This window comes from Anabrus simplex, chromosome 1 (assembly GCF_040414725.1).
Source record: "Anabrus simplex isolate iqAnaSimp1 chromosome 1, ASM4041472v1, whole genome shotgun sequence".
Lineage (NCBI taxonomy): Eukaryota > Metazoa > Arthropoda > Insecta > Orthoptera > Tettigoniidae > Anabrus > Anabrus simplex.
Window position 1 is genome coordinate 1,733,680,561 of NC_090265.1, and position 17,603 is coordinate 1,733,698,163.

Here is a 17,603-nt window from a genome sequence, read left to right on the forward strand (position 1 = left end):
GGTTCGATTCCCGGCTCTGCCACGAAATTTGAAAATGTGGTACTAGGGCTGGAACGGGGTCCACTTAGGCTCGGGAGGTAAAACGAGTAGAGGTGGGTTCAATTCCCACTTCAGCCATCCTCGAAGTGGTTTTCCGTGGTTTCCCACTTCTCTTACAAGCAAATGCCGGGATGGTGCCTAACTTAAGGCCACGGACGCTTCCTTCCCTCTTCCTTGTCTATCCCTTCCAAAGTTCTCATCACCCACCAAGGCCACAGTTCAGCATAGCAGGTGAGGCCGCCTGGGCGAGGTACTGATCATCCTCCCCAGTTGTATCCCCGACCCAATGTCTCACGCTCCAAGACACTGCCCTTGAGGTGGTAGAGATGGGATCCCTCGCTGAGTCCGAGGGAAAAACCAACCCTGGAGGGAAAGCAGATTAAGAAAGAATACTTCCCACTCTTTCAAGTGGTACGGAATGAAATCTCCTAAACACCTTAAAGTCACTAGCTGACACTTCGCAGGTAATCAGCCGGTCATGTGGTACGAAATGTCCGTCGTACGAAATGTCCTAGAACCGAACCCACAACCTACTCGTTTCGCGCTGGATGCTCTTATCAGTTCCACTATGGTGGCCTAGGTAATATTTGTTTTGTTGTAAAGGATTCAATACGTTGAAAGTATATTTCGAATAAATGCGGTTGTAAAAGTTCAAAATGAAAATGCTGGGGTTGTACCTTAATTAAGGTCATGGTCTATTTCTTCCCTGTCGCATACCATCATCTAAATAATATCCGTCTACTTCGGTGTGATGTAAAAAAGTAGGAGTATATAGTACATTGGAAAAACATTCGCCAAACTCGGTGCCTCCAAAAACTGTGCGTGTTATTAGTGCGACGATAAAACAATAACATTATTACTATTTATTTCCGTTATTACTAGTAGAGTATCCCTACTTCTTCTGATTTGGATCAAGTAGAACTATTCTAGTCCACCTCTGTGGTGTAGTAGTTAGCGTGATTAGCTGCCTCCGGCGGCCCGATTCGATTCCCGACTTTTCCACGAAATTTGAAAAGTGGTACTGAACCCTAGAATTATGGGTTCAGTACGAGGGCTGGAACGGGGTTCACTCAACCTCGGGAGGTCAACTGAGTAGAGAAGGGATTCGATTCCCACCTCAACCAACCTCGAAGTGGTTTTACGTGGTTTCCCACTTCTCCTCTAGGGAAATACCGGGATGGAACCTAACTTAAGGCCACGACAATGTCCTTCCCTCTTCCTTGTCTATCCCTTCCAATCTTCCCATCCCCCCCCCCCCCGCAAGGTCCCTGTTCAGCATAGCAGGTGAGGCCGCCTGGGCGAGGTACTGGTGATCCTTCCAAGTTGTATCCCCCGACCAAGAGTCTGAAGCTCCAGGACACTACCCTTGAGGCGGAAGAGGTGGGATCCTTCGCTGAATCCAAGGGAGAAACTGCCCTGGAGGGTAAAGAGATGGAGAAGAAGAAGGAAGTAATCCTTGAGCTCTCCGTCTTAGTTTTATTCAGTAGAGTACTGTACTACCCGCGTACGTAATAAAACTAGAACTCCAACCCGGCCCAATAATACACATATAAACATATATATACATATAAAACAGCGGAATCTTCAAAATGGAGATATAATATGGGTAAGTTGATCGGACATATCCTACATTTGAATTGAATTAAAAGTGTCTAGGGCGTCTGGGATTTGGAGCCGAGAAGTCTTGCAGTCTGAGCGAGAATCATACCTCCAGATCAACGCCAACGACCTGCTTAAGCAGCTCCTGAACTGCTTGCCATAGAAATTAGTGAAATCGTATTGAGTAATGAGAAACCTGAATACTATGTTACATTATTTCTCCAGGGTTGTTCTTCCCCGGACTCCGAGAGAGATCCACCTCTACCACCTCAAGGGTAGTGTCCTGGAGCGTGAGACGTTTGGTCGTGGATACACATTGGGATGAGGACCAGTATTTTGCCAAGGGGGCCTAACCTACTATGCTGAACAGTGGCCTTGTGAGCGGATGTGAAGATTGGAAGGGGTAGGCAGAGAGGAGGGAAGGAAGCGGCCGTGGCCTAAAGTTAGGTACCATCCCGGCATTTGCCAGGAGATGAAGTGGGAAACAACGGAAACCTGCTTCGAGGATGGCTGAGATGGGAATCGATCCCCGCTCTTTCATTTAATCTTCCGAAGCTGAGTAGACACTGTTCCATTCCTCGTACCTTCTTCTTCTTTCTTTGTTTACCCTCCAGGGTCGGTTTTTCCCTCGGACTCAGCGAGGGATCCCACCTCTATCGCCTTAAGTGCAGTGTCGTGGAGCTTCAGACTCTGGGTCAGGGGATACAATTGGGGAGGATGACCAGTACATCGCCCAGGCGGGCTCACCTGCTATGCTGAACAGTTGCCTTGTGGGGGGATTAGAAGATTGGAAGGGATAGACAAGGAAGAGGGAAGGAAGCGGCCGTGGCCTTAAGTTAAGTACCATCCCGGCATTTGCCTGGAGGAGAAGTGGGAAACCACGGAAAACCACTTCCAGGATGGCTGAGGTGGGAATCAAAACCACCTCTACACAGTTGACCTCGCGAGGTTGAGTGGACCCCGTTCCAGCCCTCGTACCACTTTTAAAAATTCGTGGCAGAGCGGGTAATCGAACCCGGACCTCCGGGGATAGTAGATTATCATACTAAACGTTATACCGCAGAGGCGGGCAGAATGCATTTATACACAGTTTAAAAAGTCCTAAAAGCTTCAAAACGGAGACGTAATATGTTTAAGTTGTTTGGAAACAATACTTTACAGTTCAATTGTATTAAAAATTTCGGGCTCGTCCGGGATTTGAACCCGGGACCTCTCGCACCCTAAGCGAGAATCATACCCCTAGACCAACGAGCCACTCGAACTTTATGTGAACTGCTTGCCATACAAACCAGTGATATCGTAACGAGTAAGGAGAAAGTTGAAAGTTGGATACTGTATCATAGCGGTCCTCAAACTGTGAGGCGCAACCCGCAAAGGTGGGTACGGATTGCTCCAATCGGGAGCTCAGCATGCTATTGCAGGAGTAAAAGTTTTAAATACATAGAAATATACAAGCATTGAAAATAATCCATATATAGAAGTCTTTTGATCCATTAACGCTTTGTCATGGATATTGTACCGGGAGGTACACCCCTACGCCGCACATTTAAATCTTGCGCCCAAAAAATTCCTCTACAGGAGAAACAGTGAACTGGAAACTAGACCTACTTAACCCTTTACTCAGAAGATGCCACTACAGTAATTTGACGTAATTTTGTGTTTGTGAAGTTTCCAGTACTGTGTGAATTTCTACTTGTTTTGTTAGCCCTTCATAAAGAAGTTTGAACTTTCTTCAACAGATGCCACTACAAGAACTATGATCATGCACCCTGGAGCGAAGTGAATGAACTTCGATTTGGAGAAGTTTTGTATTCATAAGCGGTTTTTTACTAATTGATGTTTATTTATTTTTGGGTTGGCAATATTTATCTTTTTCTTCCGCCAGTTTTGAATCCAGCCAATCCCTAATTTTTGTAATTAATTTCCAACCAATCCCGTATTTCTTCTTCGACTTTGAGTGTAACTTTTGAATTGACCAAAAAATTAAGAGGGTAGGGCTGGTTTATTCGTGAGAGGTCTCGAATTTTCCCCGAGGGTTTATAAACTGCGGATTTTCTCGTCTCTTGGCCAATTGATCGTCATCTAACTTAGTGTGCGTGTCAAGCAGGAGGCGGGAGGCACCTCTTTCATCAGACACCAGTACACCAACAAGGTATGGCTACTTAACATCTTTATGTCTTGCTAGCTCTGCAGTTTAACCCGAGGGAAAGGTTCGAAACTTTAACTATGTAACCACCTTCTCTAAAACGTAAATCTCCTTCCGGCTCATGTAAAAACTTCATAACATCTTTAACTGTAAATCGGGGATAGAGAGTGATGTACCCTCTCGTGCTCCCCTTCAGGCGACTACGTTTTGTAAGTGGTTTTATTCATTTCGGTAATGTCTTAATTTATTCTTGTACGAGTTACCTCCGTAGTTTGGGAATAGCCCCTGTGTTTAAGAATTCATTTCAAGAAGTGGAAGCTTTCGCCTCCATTCATTTTGTGTTCGGGCCATTTAGTTAACCGTTTTACCGTTTATATGAAGCCCCCGTAGGTTGGGTAGTTAATACCCCTGTATTATAATTTTTCCTATTGTAAGTTGTGCCTTCGGGGGCCAGGATTTGTAATTTAGTGCTGCCTTGATAGGCTTTGAAAACAGAATGCCTGTTAGCTCTTTTTCAAAGTTTTTGTAAGATTAAGGAATCCCTCTGGGAGGCTTGATATTTAAATTGACTGAGCAAGTGCTGTATGTATAAGGGGAGTTCTGCCCTTGCATTAAAATTGTACTCTTTGTAAAGTTGAGGTGAGCGCTCAGGAAATGTAAAGCCAGGGGCTTGAAACCCAGGACTTGTGGAATTCTCTGTATTGTATTTTCCTTGACTTGTTCCAAATGTGTCAATTGTAACTGTTATTTGTTGATTTTTTTGAAATTCTAAAATATATATATAACCTTTGTTAAAGTTTTAAATTAACTTTGATATTGTAGTTAGACCCATTCACCCCGGCACATTCTTACACCTCTGCTGGTCCACGGGTAACCCCGTAACATATTTCAACATAGTATCCGCCTCTGTGGTGTAGTAGTTAGTATGATTAGCTGCCTCCCCGGAGGCTCGGGTTCGATTCACGGTTCTACCATGAAATTTTAAAAGTGGTACTACGAGGACTGGAACGGGGTCCACACAGCCTCGGCAGGTTAATGGAGTAGAGGGGGTTCGATTTCCACCTCAGCCGTCCTCGAAGTGGTTTTCCGTGGTTTTACTCTTCTCTTGCAGGCAAATGCCGGGATGAAATGTCGTATGGCTTTTAGTGCCGGGATATCCCAGGACGGGTTCGGCTCGCCAGGTGCAGGTCTTTCTATTTCACTCCCGTAGGCGACCTGCGCGTCATGATGAGGATGAAATGATGATGAAGACAACACATACACCCAGCCCACGTGCCATTGGAATTAAACAACTAAAATTAACATCCCCGACCCGGCCGGGAAACGAACCCGGGACCCTCTGAACCGAAGGCCAGTACGCAGACCATTCAGCCAACGAGTCGGACAATGCCGGAATGATACCTATTTAAAGGCGACGGCCGGGTTTTTTCCTCTTCCTTGTCTATCCCTTCCGTTTTTCCCATCCCCGCACAAGGCTATTATTCAACATAGCAGGTGGGGCCGCCTTGCGAGTTACTGGTCCTCTTTCCCGGTTGTATCCCCGATGCAAAGTCTCAAACTCAAGGACAATGCCCTTGTGACGGTAGGGGCGGAATACCTCGCTGAGTCCGGGGAAAAACTCAACCCTGGAGTGTAAACGGGTTAATAAAGAAAGAAGAAAAATACATCAACCAATTTTTTCTCCGGCACTTAGTAATAGCTTATTCTTCTTCTTCTTCTTCTTCTTCTTCCTCTTCTTCTTCTTCTTAATCTGTTTACCCTCCAGGGTTGGCTTTTCCTTCGGACTCAGCGAGGAATCCCACCTCTACCGCCTCAAGGGCAGTGTCCTGGAGCTTCAGACTCTGGGTCGGAGGATACAACTGGGGAAGATCACCAGTACCTCGCCCAGGTGGCCTCACCTGCTATGCTGAACAGGGCCTTGCGGGGATGGGAAGTTTGGAAAGGATAGACAAGGAAGCGGTCGTGGCCTTATGTTAGGTACCATCCCGGCATTTGCTTGGAGCACCTGCTATGCTGAACAGGGGCCTTGCGGGGATGGGAAGTTTGGAAAGGATAGACAAGAAAGCGGTCGTGGCCTTATGTTAGGTACCATCCCGGCATTTGCTTGGAGGAGAAGTGGTAAACCACGAAAAACCAATTTCAGGATGGTTGTGATGGGAATCAAACCCATCTCTACTCAGTTGACCTCCCGAGGCTGAGTGGACCCCGTTCCTGCCCTCGTACCACTTTCCAAACTTCGTGACAGAGCCGGGAATCGAACCCGGGCCTCTGGGGGTGGCAGCTAATCACACTAACCACTACACCACAGAGGCGGACACTTACTAGTATCTGGGTTACAGAAACAGCGTCGATCACTCGGAAGCGGCCAAGTTTTCTTCCATACAGAACTTTGTGATGAGGGGATAAATGGCTAATTTTGGAATGAATTCGATGGAAGCAGCCAGGAAAACTATTGACTCAGCCAATGACCTTCGATGTGAGACCCCTTTAAACTAACAAGCATCATCAAACTATTGACTCGGCTAATGAAAGACCAAAATTTGGGCTCGTCCGGGATTTGAACCCGGGACCTCTCGCACCCGAAGCGAGAATCATACCCCTAGACCAACGAGCCAGTTAAATGGCGTCAATGTTGAACTATATGAGCATTTGGAGGCATTTATTTCATTCGCAAACGAATGATAAGTCATAATATTATTGGTTTGAGATCCCACTAAATACTTCTACGGCTTTCATATACGCTGAGGTACAAGATTTTTAACCTATGCGTGTACCTGAAAGAGCTGGTAAATCTACTGACACGAGGTTGTCGTACTACTGGACTGAGCCGAGATAAAAACCCACCTGATTAGTCTCAGGGAGCCACTGCTCAACTATTTGAAACACTCAGGCTGATCATTCACAGACTATATGCTGAAAGGCATAAGATTCCATCATAATTGTTACGGAGTTATCCGTGGAAGGCAGAGGTGAAAGAAGGTGCGGGCTGGAATGGGTCTAACTACAAGTCCGAAAGATGAATTTTAAAATTTAAATAAAGGTTATCTTTTCAACTGATAACAAGATTTAACAATTTTCACTAGGTGAAATAACAAAGAGCCGCCTCTGTGGTGTAGTGGTTAGCGTGATTAGCTGCCACCCCCGGAGGTCCGGGTTCGATTCCCGGCTCTGCCACGAAATTTGAAAAGTGGTACGAGGGCTGGAACGGGGTCCACTCAGCCTCGGGAGGTCAACTGAGTAGAGGTGGGTTCGATTCCCACCTCAGCCATCCTGGAAGTGGTTTTCCGTGGTTTCCCACTTCACCTCCAGGCGAATGCCGGGATGGTACCTAACTTAAGGCCACGGCCGCTTCCTTCCCTCTTCCTTGCCTATCCTCCAATCTTCCCATCCCCCTACAAGGCCCCTGTTCACCATAGCAGGTGCGGCCGCCTGGGCGAGGTACTGGTCATACTCCCCAGTTGTATCCCCCGATCAAGAGTCTGAAGCTCCAGGACACTGCCCTTGAGGCGGTAGAGGTGGTATCCCTTCGTGAGTCCGAGGGAAAAGCCGAACCTGGAGGGTAAACAGATGATGATGATGATAATGATGATGATGAAATAACAAAGAAAAATCAGGTACAATGCAACTAAACAAACGACAGCACAAGTTAAGAGGATATTACAAATTCTGGGCTACGAGCCCCAAAGTCTGAGCTCTCAGCTCACAACCACAAATTACCAAAGGGCAGAAAACCCCTCATTACAAGGAGCACTTGCTGCCCACTTCATATCTCAAGCCTCTCTAAGGCACTTTTACCACAACACCATAAAGAGCTGACCCGCTCTCGATCTTTCGAGCCTATAAAGGCCGTAACAGACTATTACACTAAACTGCCAGCAAGGCATAACTTATAAAGAATCAGGGGTAACTTGTACCCAACCTACAGGGCCTTCGCAATGAAGGAAAACAACAGGGTAAGTTACTGGCCCAAAGTACAGTGAGGACTGGAGGCGTGAACTTGCACACCTAAATACACATTTTAAAACCTAAGTGGCTCTCGGCCGATTACACAGGGGCTAATCCCAAACTTTAACACATTAAGGTCATGAACATGTACTCACCTCAACTTCAAAATGAAGGGGAGCTCGAGAGGGAAAAGCACTCTCTATCCCCGATTTACAGTTGAAGAAAATTGTAGTTTTTACATAGACTGAAAAAGGATTTACATTTTAGAGAGATAGGTTACATATTAAAGGTTTCGAACCTTCCCCGTGAGTTAAACTGCTGAGCTAGCAAAGAGGAAAGAAAGATGTTAATCGGCCATTACCTTGTTGAAGAGCTGCTGCCCGAAGAAAGAGGCGCTACCCGCCCCCTGCTACGCTTCTATACACTAAGCAAGATGTTGTAGAAGTGGCGAGGAGACAAGAAAATCAGCAGTTTTTATACCCTCGCGGAAAATTGGAGACCTTTCATGAATGATTAAGACCCGCCCACAAAAGTTTATTGGCTAACAGAAAAAAGTTATACGCAAATCGGTAAAGAAACACCTTATTGGTGGGAAATTAATTACAGAAATTTAGGATTGGTTAAATTCAAAACAGGCGGAAAGGAAATTTAGTAAAGACAAAACTTATGAATACAAACTTTCTCCAAGAAAGTTCATTCCTTAGCACAAGAGTGCATTATCATAGTTTTTTAGTAGAGACACCTGTTAGAGAATGTCCACACTTCTTGATCAACAAAAGCAAATCAAAAACACCCAGTGACATCATCTGATAAACAGTTTAGTTGATCATCACCATCATCATCTGTTTACCCTCCAGGTTCGGCTTTTCCCTCGGACTCAGCGAGGGATCCCACCTCTACCGCCTCAAGGGCAGTGTCCTGGAGCTTCAGACTCTTGGTCGAGGGATACAACTGGGGAGTATGACCAGTACCTCGCCCAGGCGGCTTCACCTGCTATGGTGAACAGGGGCCTTGTAGGGGGATGGGAAGATTGGAAGGGATAGACAAGGATGAGGTAAGGAAGCGGCCGTGGCCTTAAGTTAGGTGCCATACCGGCATTTGCCTGGAGGAGAAGTGGGAAACCACGGAAAACCACTTCGAGGATGGCTGAGGTGGGAATCGAACCCACCTCTACTCAGTTGACCTCCCGAGGCTGAGTGGACCCCGTTCCAGCCCTCGTACCACTTTTCAGATTTCGTGGCAGAGCCGGGAATCGAACCCGGACCTCCGGGGGTGGCAGCTAATCACGCTAACCACTACACCACAGAGGCGGACGTTGAGTCGATTCCGTTTTAAAAGTTCAGAGTTTCTCCTGTAGAGGAGTTTCAATTGGCGCAAGATTTGAACTTGCGTCGTAGAGGTGTACTGCCCGGTACAATAATGTTATGCGTTTCCACGGTCTGTTGAATTACTTTCTTCATGCACGTTGGGCTGTGCCATTATTTTATGAAATCTATTTACCTCATGGCTCCAATAACCAATCCCGTGTAAGAATACCAAGAACTTTAACAAATCCACAACTGCCTTTCGCCGTAGTATTATCGCAGTTACGTACACTTGTCTTCATATAAATTCTCAATTATTGCATAATTATACATTATTTCCTCTAATATAATTCTCCGATTGTCTTCAAAAATACATTTACGTAACTCATGATGATGATGATGATGATACCTGTTGTTTTAAGGGGCCTAACATCCAAGGTCATCGGAGCCGACAGCCGACATACTCATAGACTGCTGCTCAAAGAATTTAAATGGAAAGATGAAACAATCTATATCCGTCCGCCTCTGTGGTTTAATAGTTACTGTGATTAGCTGCCAACCCCGGAGACCCGGGTTCAATTTCCGGCTCTGCCACAAAACGTGAAAAGTGGTACGAGTACTGGTACAGGGTCCACTCAGCCTCGGGTGATCAACTGAACAGAGAGGGGTTCGATTCCCACCTCAACCATCCTCGAAGTGGTTTTCCGTGGTTTCCCACTTCTCCTCCAGGCAAATGCCGGGATGGTGCCTAACATAAGGCAACGGCCGCTTCCTTCCCTCTTCCTTGTCTATCCTTTCCAATCTTCCCATCCCCCGCAAGGCCCCTGTTCAGCATAGCAGGTGAGGCCGCCTGGGCGAGGTACTGGTCATCCTCCCCAGTTTTATGCCCCGACCCAGAGTCTGAAAGCTCCAGGACACTGCCCTTGAGGCGGTAAAGGTGGGATCCCTCGCTGAGTCCGAAGGAAAAGCCAACCCTGGAGGGTAAACAGATTAATAATAAGAAGATATTACTAAGTGCCGGAGAAAAAAATTGGTTGATGTATTTTTCTTCTTTCCTTCTTTCTTAACCCGTTTACACTCCAGCCATCCTTGAACTGGTTTTTCGTTGTTTCCCATTTCTCCTCTAGGCAAATGCCGTCCCAATTCATTCCCTACCCCTCCCAACTTTCCTATCCTCTGTGATAGCATGCTGAACTCCCGATTCCAGCAATCCGTACCCACCACTGCGGGTTGCGCCTCACACTTTGAGAACCGCTATAATAGAGTATTCAACTTTAACTTTCTCCTTACGCGTTACGATTTCACTGTTTTGTATGACAAGCAGTTCACATCCAGCTCGTCTGGCTCGTTGGTCTAGGGGTATGATTCTCGCTTAGGGTGCGAGAGGTCCCGGGTTCAAATCCCGGACGAGCCCGTTTTTTATCAATTAAATCAATTGAAGTGTAAGGTATTGTGTGCGAACAACTTAAACATATTATATCTCCATTTTGACTATTCTTTCTTAATCTGCTTACCATCCATGGTTGGTCTTTCCCTCGGACTCAGCGAGGGATCCCACCTCTACCGCCTCAAGGGCAGTGTCCTGCAGCGAGAGAGATTGGGTCGGGAGATACAACTGGGGAGGATGACCAGTACCACGCTCAGGCGGCCTCATCAGTTATGCTGAACAGGGGCCTTGCGGGGGAATGGGAAGATTGGAAGGAATAGACAAGGAAGAGGGAAGGAAGCGGTCGTGGCCTTAAGTTAGATACCATCCCGGCATTTACCTGGAGGAGAAGTGAGAGAACACGGAAAACCACTTCCAGGATTGCTGAGATGGGAATCGAACCCACCTCTACTCAGTTGACAGATTTCTTTTATGTGTCGGTAAATCTATAGTGAGCTAGGATCACACTTGTTAACTTAAACTGGGATGGCCAGCGATTCTACCGTCTGAGGAATTCAGATGGGTAAAGATGGGTTTGAGGAGGCTTGCGCAAGAAACCAGAAACATGTTGGAAACACTGGGGAAACATTCAAGTCGGCTTTCTCGACACGTAGGGAATACCGAGGATGTATAATATGTCGCCACTCACAGACAGAATATCGTTGTCATTCCCGTTCTTGATCCAATAGATTAATTCTTCAGGTCTCTTCTTCTTTCTTTTCTTACTAGCGATAAGAGAAGGGTGGCAACCCTATTGCTTTCCCCCTTAAAATAGCAATCAACCTCCTCATGCATCTGAATGGTTGAACCGTGCAATGAGAGAGTCTTAGCACATCCCCTCTCCACTTGACTATAAACGTAATCATAAAAAAAGCGTTTTGACAGATAGGGCAGGAGGGAGTAGCATTGCAGGGTGTTGTCTCATTCCTGCATACCTTTCTCCTTCCCTTCGGTTCCAGCGCACTTCTTCATTTGTTTTGACCGCTGTGTTCTGTTGTACGCAACTCAGAAGTGAGAGGTTTGATAACTCCAAGCAACACGAGCTGGCTTTCAGGCTTATGTCCATGGGAACCGCAGTGCAGCCGCCAAGGTTTGCAATGCAGCCATAATCCTTACTCCCTTCTCCCCACCCAGGTAGGCAGTAACCAGCTCCCTCTAAGAACTGTCAGAACGTATCTTTCAATATTACGACTATGACTATAATAATAATACCTTTTCTGTGCAGTAAAGGTAATGCAGTGAGCTCGCAGTTGCGATCAAACAATATTCTGTAAGATGGAACTCAGCTTCCGAACGAAACTATCTTTGCATTGGTCAGTTTTCGTACGACCTTGCTTTGCTGGAGTGAAGCTGGGTGCACTCATGTTATCTTTTTTCATGAGATAGAAGTCACAGACATGAAAATAGCGAGAACGATTGCTGGTACAAACCGCTGGGAACAATGGCAGGAGGGTACACGGAATGAGGAAATAAAGGCTGAGTTAAGAATGAACTCGATGGGTGAAGCTGTACGCATAAACCGGCTTAAGTGGTGGGGTCATGTGAGGTGAATGGAGGATGGTAGGTTACCTAGGAAAATAACGAGCTCTGTTATAGAGAGTTAAGAGGAGTAGAGGGAGACCAAGACGACGACGATGGTTAGACTCAGTTTCTAACGATTTAAAGATGAGAGATATATAATTAAATGAGGCCACAGAACTAGTGAAAATAGAGGTTTGTGGTTGCGATTAGCAAATTCACAGAAGCTTGCAGACTCAACGCTGAAAGGCATAGCAGTCTATAATGAATATATATTTATGTATGTACTGCACCCATGACACTGATACCACTACGGCCATTCATCCATTTGGTGGAGACATGGGAACGCGGCACAATTTTAATTTTATCGGGGTATTTAGGATCGGAATTCTGCACATAACCCACTGAACTAAGTCGTGCCCAACAATGATAATAACCTTCAGCAACTGCTAGAAATATCATTAGATGAATCCATTTCAGTGAATATTTCCCGCTCTTGTGTGAAGACGAATTTCGTAGCGACCATAGGATTCCAGTTTACGCTGTTTCTCCTGCTTCTCACTTACAGCGTTGATGTGACCAGACCTTTATTTGGCATGCTTTCACGACACCAGATCGTGTAACAAATCACAACTCTTCTGAGGAGAAAATACCCAAAGTATTATACTACTATTTTTTAATCGTTTTTGGAGTCACAAATTTGTGGCAATATTGTTTCGCAAGAGTTCTTCTACGTGCCGGTAAATTTACCGACACAAAGCTGTCGTATTCTGCACCTTTAATTACACCGGACTGAGCGTGGATCTAAGGCGTAAACTTGAGCTCAAACAGCCAACTCTTCTACCGTCTGAGCCATCCACCCTAACGAAGATGTGACTATCGTGTTGGATAGCAGTTCCATCTTGTATCTGGTAGAGGCGTGATTTTTTCGCATTATCGATAAGCGCGAAGAAAATATTTTGGGGCGATTTGGAGGCATCTTAAGGAATCATATGATTTTGGTTAAGAAATTAGTGATTTTGTTTCCGTGAATTACAGCGGTCCGCCTCTGTGGTGTAGTGGTTAGCGTAATTAGCTGCCACCCCCGGAGATCCGGGTTCGATTCCCGGCTCTGCCACGAAATTTGAAAAGTAGTACGAGGGCTGGAACGGGGTCCACTCAGCCTCGGGAGGTCAACTGAGTAGAGGTGGGTTCGATTCCCACCTCAGCCATCCTGGAAGTGGTTTTCCGTGGTTTCCCACTTCTTCTCCAGGCGAATGCCGGGATGGTACCTAACTTCAGGCCACGGCCGCTTCCTTCCCTCTTCCTTGCCTATCCCTTCCAATCTTCCCATCCCTCCACAAGACCCCTGTTCAGCATAGCAGGTGAGGCCGCCTGGACGAGGTACTGGTCATACTCCCCAGTTGTATCCCCCGACCAAGAGTCTGAAGCTCCAGGACACTGCCCTTGAGGCGGTAGAGGTGGGATCCCTCGCTAAGTCCGAGGGAAAAACCGAACCTGGAGGGTAAACAGATGATGATGATGATGATGATGATGATGATGATGAATTACAGCGAATTTTAAATGACAAGGCCACATTAAAGTGAAATTTACTTATTTTGCGATAAGTGCAAAAATGGAGGGAAATTAATGGGAAACAACTTTCTTGGCATTGTATTCAAATATTGCGTGTGTGGAGGGAAACAGAAGACGGAGTAAGGATTTCTCAATTCTTATTAATATTTTTTTAAATCCTTTAAAGCTATGGTCATGATTAGGGATAAACAAGATTAAATAAGGAATAATGAATGATTATTAATATTGTTTCTCTTTATTTATCTTTCTCAGAAATAAATTCATAAATCTCACGAATTAAACCTTTCATGAATAATTTTAGGAAATTATTAAAGCGAAATTAAAGTGAATTAACGCGAAAAATTGTTTCCTTTTAGTGAAATCGATCATAAATTAACGCGAAAAAAACATGCCTCCGTCTCTCACTAATTCGAAGATCTGTAGTAATGTCTAACAAAGGATGGGACTCATAAATAATTTCAGCGTTTCCACTACACAACCGCACCCTTTACAGCTGTCGGTAATATGAAGGGAGATTTCTGCGGTTTCTAGTTCCTGTAAGGACCACGAAGTAAATTATAAAAGTGCTCCACAATAAATTGAGTGTCCTCCCGCACACACTTCAACTTTCTTTGAAATGTTATGGCAATTTCTTATAACGAAGGTGTGTTGGGCTTGGTGTTAGTGATGTATTTGGTCCAGTGAAAGAAACAGGTTTTCCATAAGCCTCTTCTTCTCTTTCTAGTTAGTTTCGATGGTGATTTCACATGACAGACACTCCTGAAAGACGAATCACTGCCCTGCTTTAGTTTCGTCATCAAATGGATGTTTTGCTTTGCGGGAGTATTTTAGCCTCTTACGCACTCTTGCGGTCATTTGGTTACGTCACTACAAAGTGTCGTGTCTGAGTATCTGAATGAAACTGATTAATGGCTACCTTTAAGAGGATCTTCTTTCCTACACATTTTGTTTCTGCTGCACTGAAAGCATAATTTTATTCCGTTCTTATCAGTACAAGAAATAAATTCTTTTCCTTTCCTGGTTTCTTCCCACTCACTTGAGGTCTGGCCTAGAGGTAGAGTAGCCAGGTGTCCCGTATTATGCTGAATTTCTCATATTTGAATGTCTGAAGTACTGTCCCATTTTAACAACATACGAGACGCATTTTTTCCCTTATTTATACAAGTCAGTTCTGCCATGGTTAAAATTATCAATATACAGTAGCATTTACTGATCCTGCATTTCAGTCCATTGTTCTTCATCTAGCGATTCTGCACTATGATTGGAACGTGTAGTCGGCGAGCGAACAGGCGGCGCCGAGCTCAAGACATAGAGGCATCTGGTTTATGTCAAGGCAACAATTAACGAAACCTTGCATTCTGTCATTTTCAAATTATTTTAGCAGTTTGTGTTGTTCTGTGGTGAGGTGAGAACAAGAGAGCTCATACTAGTGGTATTATAGCGTGCGATTAATGGAGACTCAGTATTACTGAAAAAGGAAAACAGGCTAAAAGTGAAGAAAAATCAGGGTTTTAAACGTTTTATATAGAAAACGAAAAAGCAAAATACTGTGTTAAAGTTTATGTCTACTATGTAATTATACCTAGCACAGTAAATTATAGCGTTTTCTTGAACAAATGTCGTTATGACGTGTCGACAAGACCTATCATTTCAAAACCCTGACAACCCTACCTTTCTTTCTTTCTTTCTTTCTTTCTTTCTTTCTTTCTTTCTTTCCTTCTCTTTTAATCCGTTCACCTTCCAGAGTTTGTTATTCCCTCGGACTCAGCGAGGGATCTCACCTCTACCGCTTCAAGGGCACTGTCCTGGAGCGTGAGACTTTGAATCGGGGGATACAACTGGGAAGGATGACCAGTACCTCGCTCAGGCAGCCTCACCTGCTGTGATGAACAGGAGCCTTGTGGGGGATGGGAAGATCGGAAGTGATGGACAAGAAAGAGCGAAGGAAGTGGCCGTGGATTTAAGTTAGGTACCATCCCGGCATTTGCCTGGAGAAAAAATTTGAGAAACTACTTCGTGGATGTCTGAGGAGGGAACTGGAAACCCTTCTACTCAGCTGACCTCCCGAGACTGAGTGAACCCCGTTCCAGCCCTCGAACTACTTTTCAAATTGCGTGGCAGAGCGGGGCATCGAATCTGGGCCTCCGTGGATGGTAGCTAATCACACTAACCACTACACAACAGAGACGGACGGCAACCCTACCTACAGGTGAATTTAGCCTAGTTTTAAGCCCGGATGTTTCACCAGACGCAAACTCTATGCGGAGGAACCTATTCACTATTGCATGTTTCTGTGGTGGTTAGCAGTTTGGTATGTTGTTTATTTGAAGTGGTGCGTATTAAGACTAAGAGAAACACTCAGTTTCCGAACGAGATGAATATATATATATATATATAGGCGTACTAGTTGATGATATCTCTGTTATCATAGCCGGTACGGAAAAATGTATAAGTCATAAATGATCGGAAATTAATACTATATAACTTCAGTTATGTACTATTTGTCGATAGGACCACTAATAACCGAAATATTTGAGATCAATTTCAGGTTTTCCCCTAAACTACCATTCCAGCCGTCGTGAATAAAAGTATTTATGGCCTAAACTGTAGCGACTTATTCTCCGACTTTGCATACCGATTTTCATTAAGATAGGACCACTAATAACAAATACTTGAAAATTTAATTTTAGGCCTTCCCTAAACTACCATTTCTTTTAGCGTGAATATTATTATATGTGGCCTAGATTGTAGCGACTTATTCCCCAACTTGGCATACCGATTTTCATTATGATAGGACCACTAATAACATAAATATTTGAGAATTAACTTTTAGGCCTTCCCCTAAACTTCTATAACTCTCAGCGTGAATATGATTATTTATAGCCTAGATTGTAGCGACTTATTCCCGGACTTTACACACCGATTTTCATTAATTCTCTAGAGCCGTTTTCTCGTGATGCGTATACAGACAGACAGACAGACAGACAGACAGACAGACAGACAGACAGACAGACAGACAGACAGACATTATGGAAAATTAAAATCTGCATTTCCTTGTTACTATGGACATGACCGATACAGAAATACCATTCTTTTTCAATTCTGAGCAATGTACAGACAAAACTCTTAAGTTATTTTATATAGCCTATAGATATTACAATTTGTTTTACGTCGCACCGACACAGATAGGTCTTATGGTGAGGATGGGATAGGCAAGGCCTAGGAAGGAAGCGGTCGTGACCTTAATTAAGGTACAGCCCCAGCACTTGTCTGGTATGAAAATGGGAAACCACGGAAAAGCATCTTCAGGGCTGCCGACAGTAGGGCTCGAACCCACTATCTCCCGGATGCAAGCTCAAAGCTGCGCACCCCAACCGCACGGCCAACTCGCCCGGTCGTACGGAGTATAACAACCTGCCCGGTGATGAATAAATTAGACGCGGCAAAACCAAACGGAGGCTCCTCTGAATCGAAGTCCACTAAGCTGATAATTAAAAGCCCATTAACAATGGACATGAAACTCGAATACAACGTAAGCATGAACATGTAATTAAATGAGAAGCTTCGCATCAAAATAGGTGAGCGTAAAGGCAAGGACGCTAACGCTCCAAGCTTTCATGTTCATGTTGACGGAATTGAGAAATAAATACTACGGTACCGCACTGCATAGGAACCATTGAATAAGGAATTCCATAAAACCGCTGATAAGATGCTTGAGCTGATGCCAGGGGACACGTGTAGCCGCCATAATGATAGGACAGCGGCTGTACCCAATACTTGATCAATTTTGTGTCTTAATTCGAGCTTATCCGCTTGTCAGGAGTAGTGGTTAGTGTGATTAGATCCCAGCGCAGTTGTCTAGGATTTGATTCCCGGTTCTGACAAGAATTTGAAAAGTGTTACGAGGACTGGAACGGGGTTCACTCATCCTCTGGGGGTCAACTAAGTATAGGAGTGTCCGATCCCGACCTCAGCCAACCACGAAGTGTTTTTTCGTGGTTTCCCACTTCTCTTCGAGGCAAATGCCGGAATGGTACCTAACATAAGGCTG

The 17,603-nt window shown here is 44.9% G+C and overlaps 3 non-coding genes across 3 annotated transcripts; 1 reads left to right on the plus strand and 2 right to left on the minus strand.

Annotated features, from left to right (window-relative positions):
* Positions 1 to 2,820: 2,820 nt before the first annotated feature.
* TRNAP-AGG (transfer RNA proline (anticodon AGG)) lies at positions 2,821 to 2,892 on the minus strand. Its single transcript has one exon. It is a non-coding gene; the product is annotated as a tRNA-Pro (tRNA).
* A 3,434-nt stretch (positions 2,893 to 6,326) lies between these two features.
* On the minus strand, positions 6,327 to 6,398 carry TRNAP-CGG (transfer RNA proline (anticodon CGG)). Its single transcript has one exon. It is a non-coding gene; the product is annotated as a tRNA-Pro (tRNA).
* Positions 6,399 to 10,375: 3,977 nt separating this feature from the next.
* TRNAP-AGG (transfer RNA proline (anticodon AGG)) lies at positions 10,376 to 10,447 on the plus strand. The gene has a single exon. It is a non-coding gene; the product is annotated as a tRNA-Pro (tRNA).
* Positions 10,448 to 17,603: the final 7,156 nt, after the last annotated feature.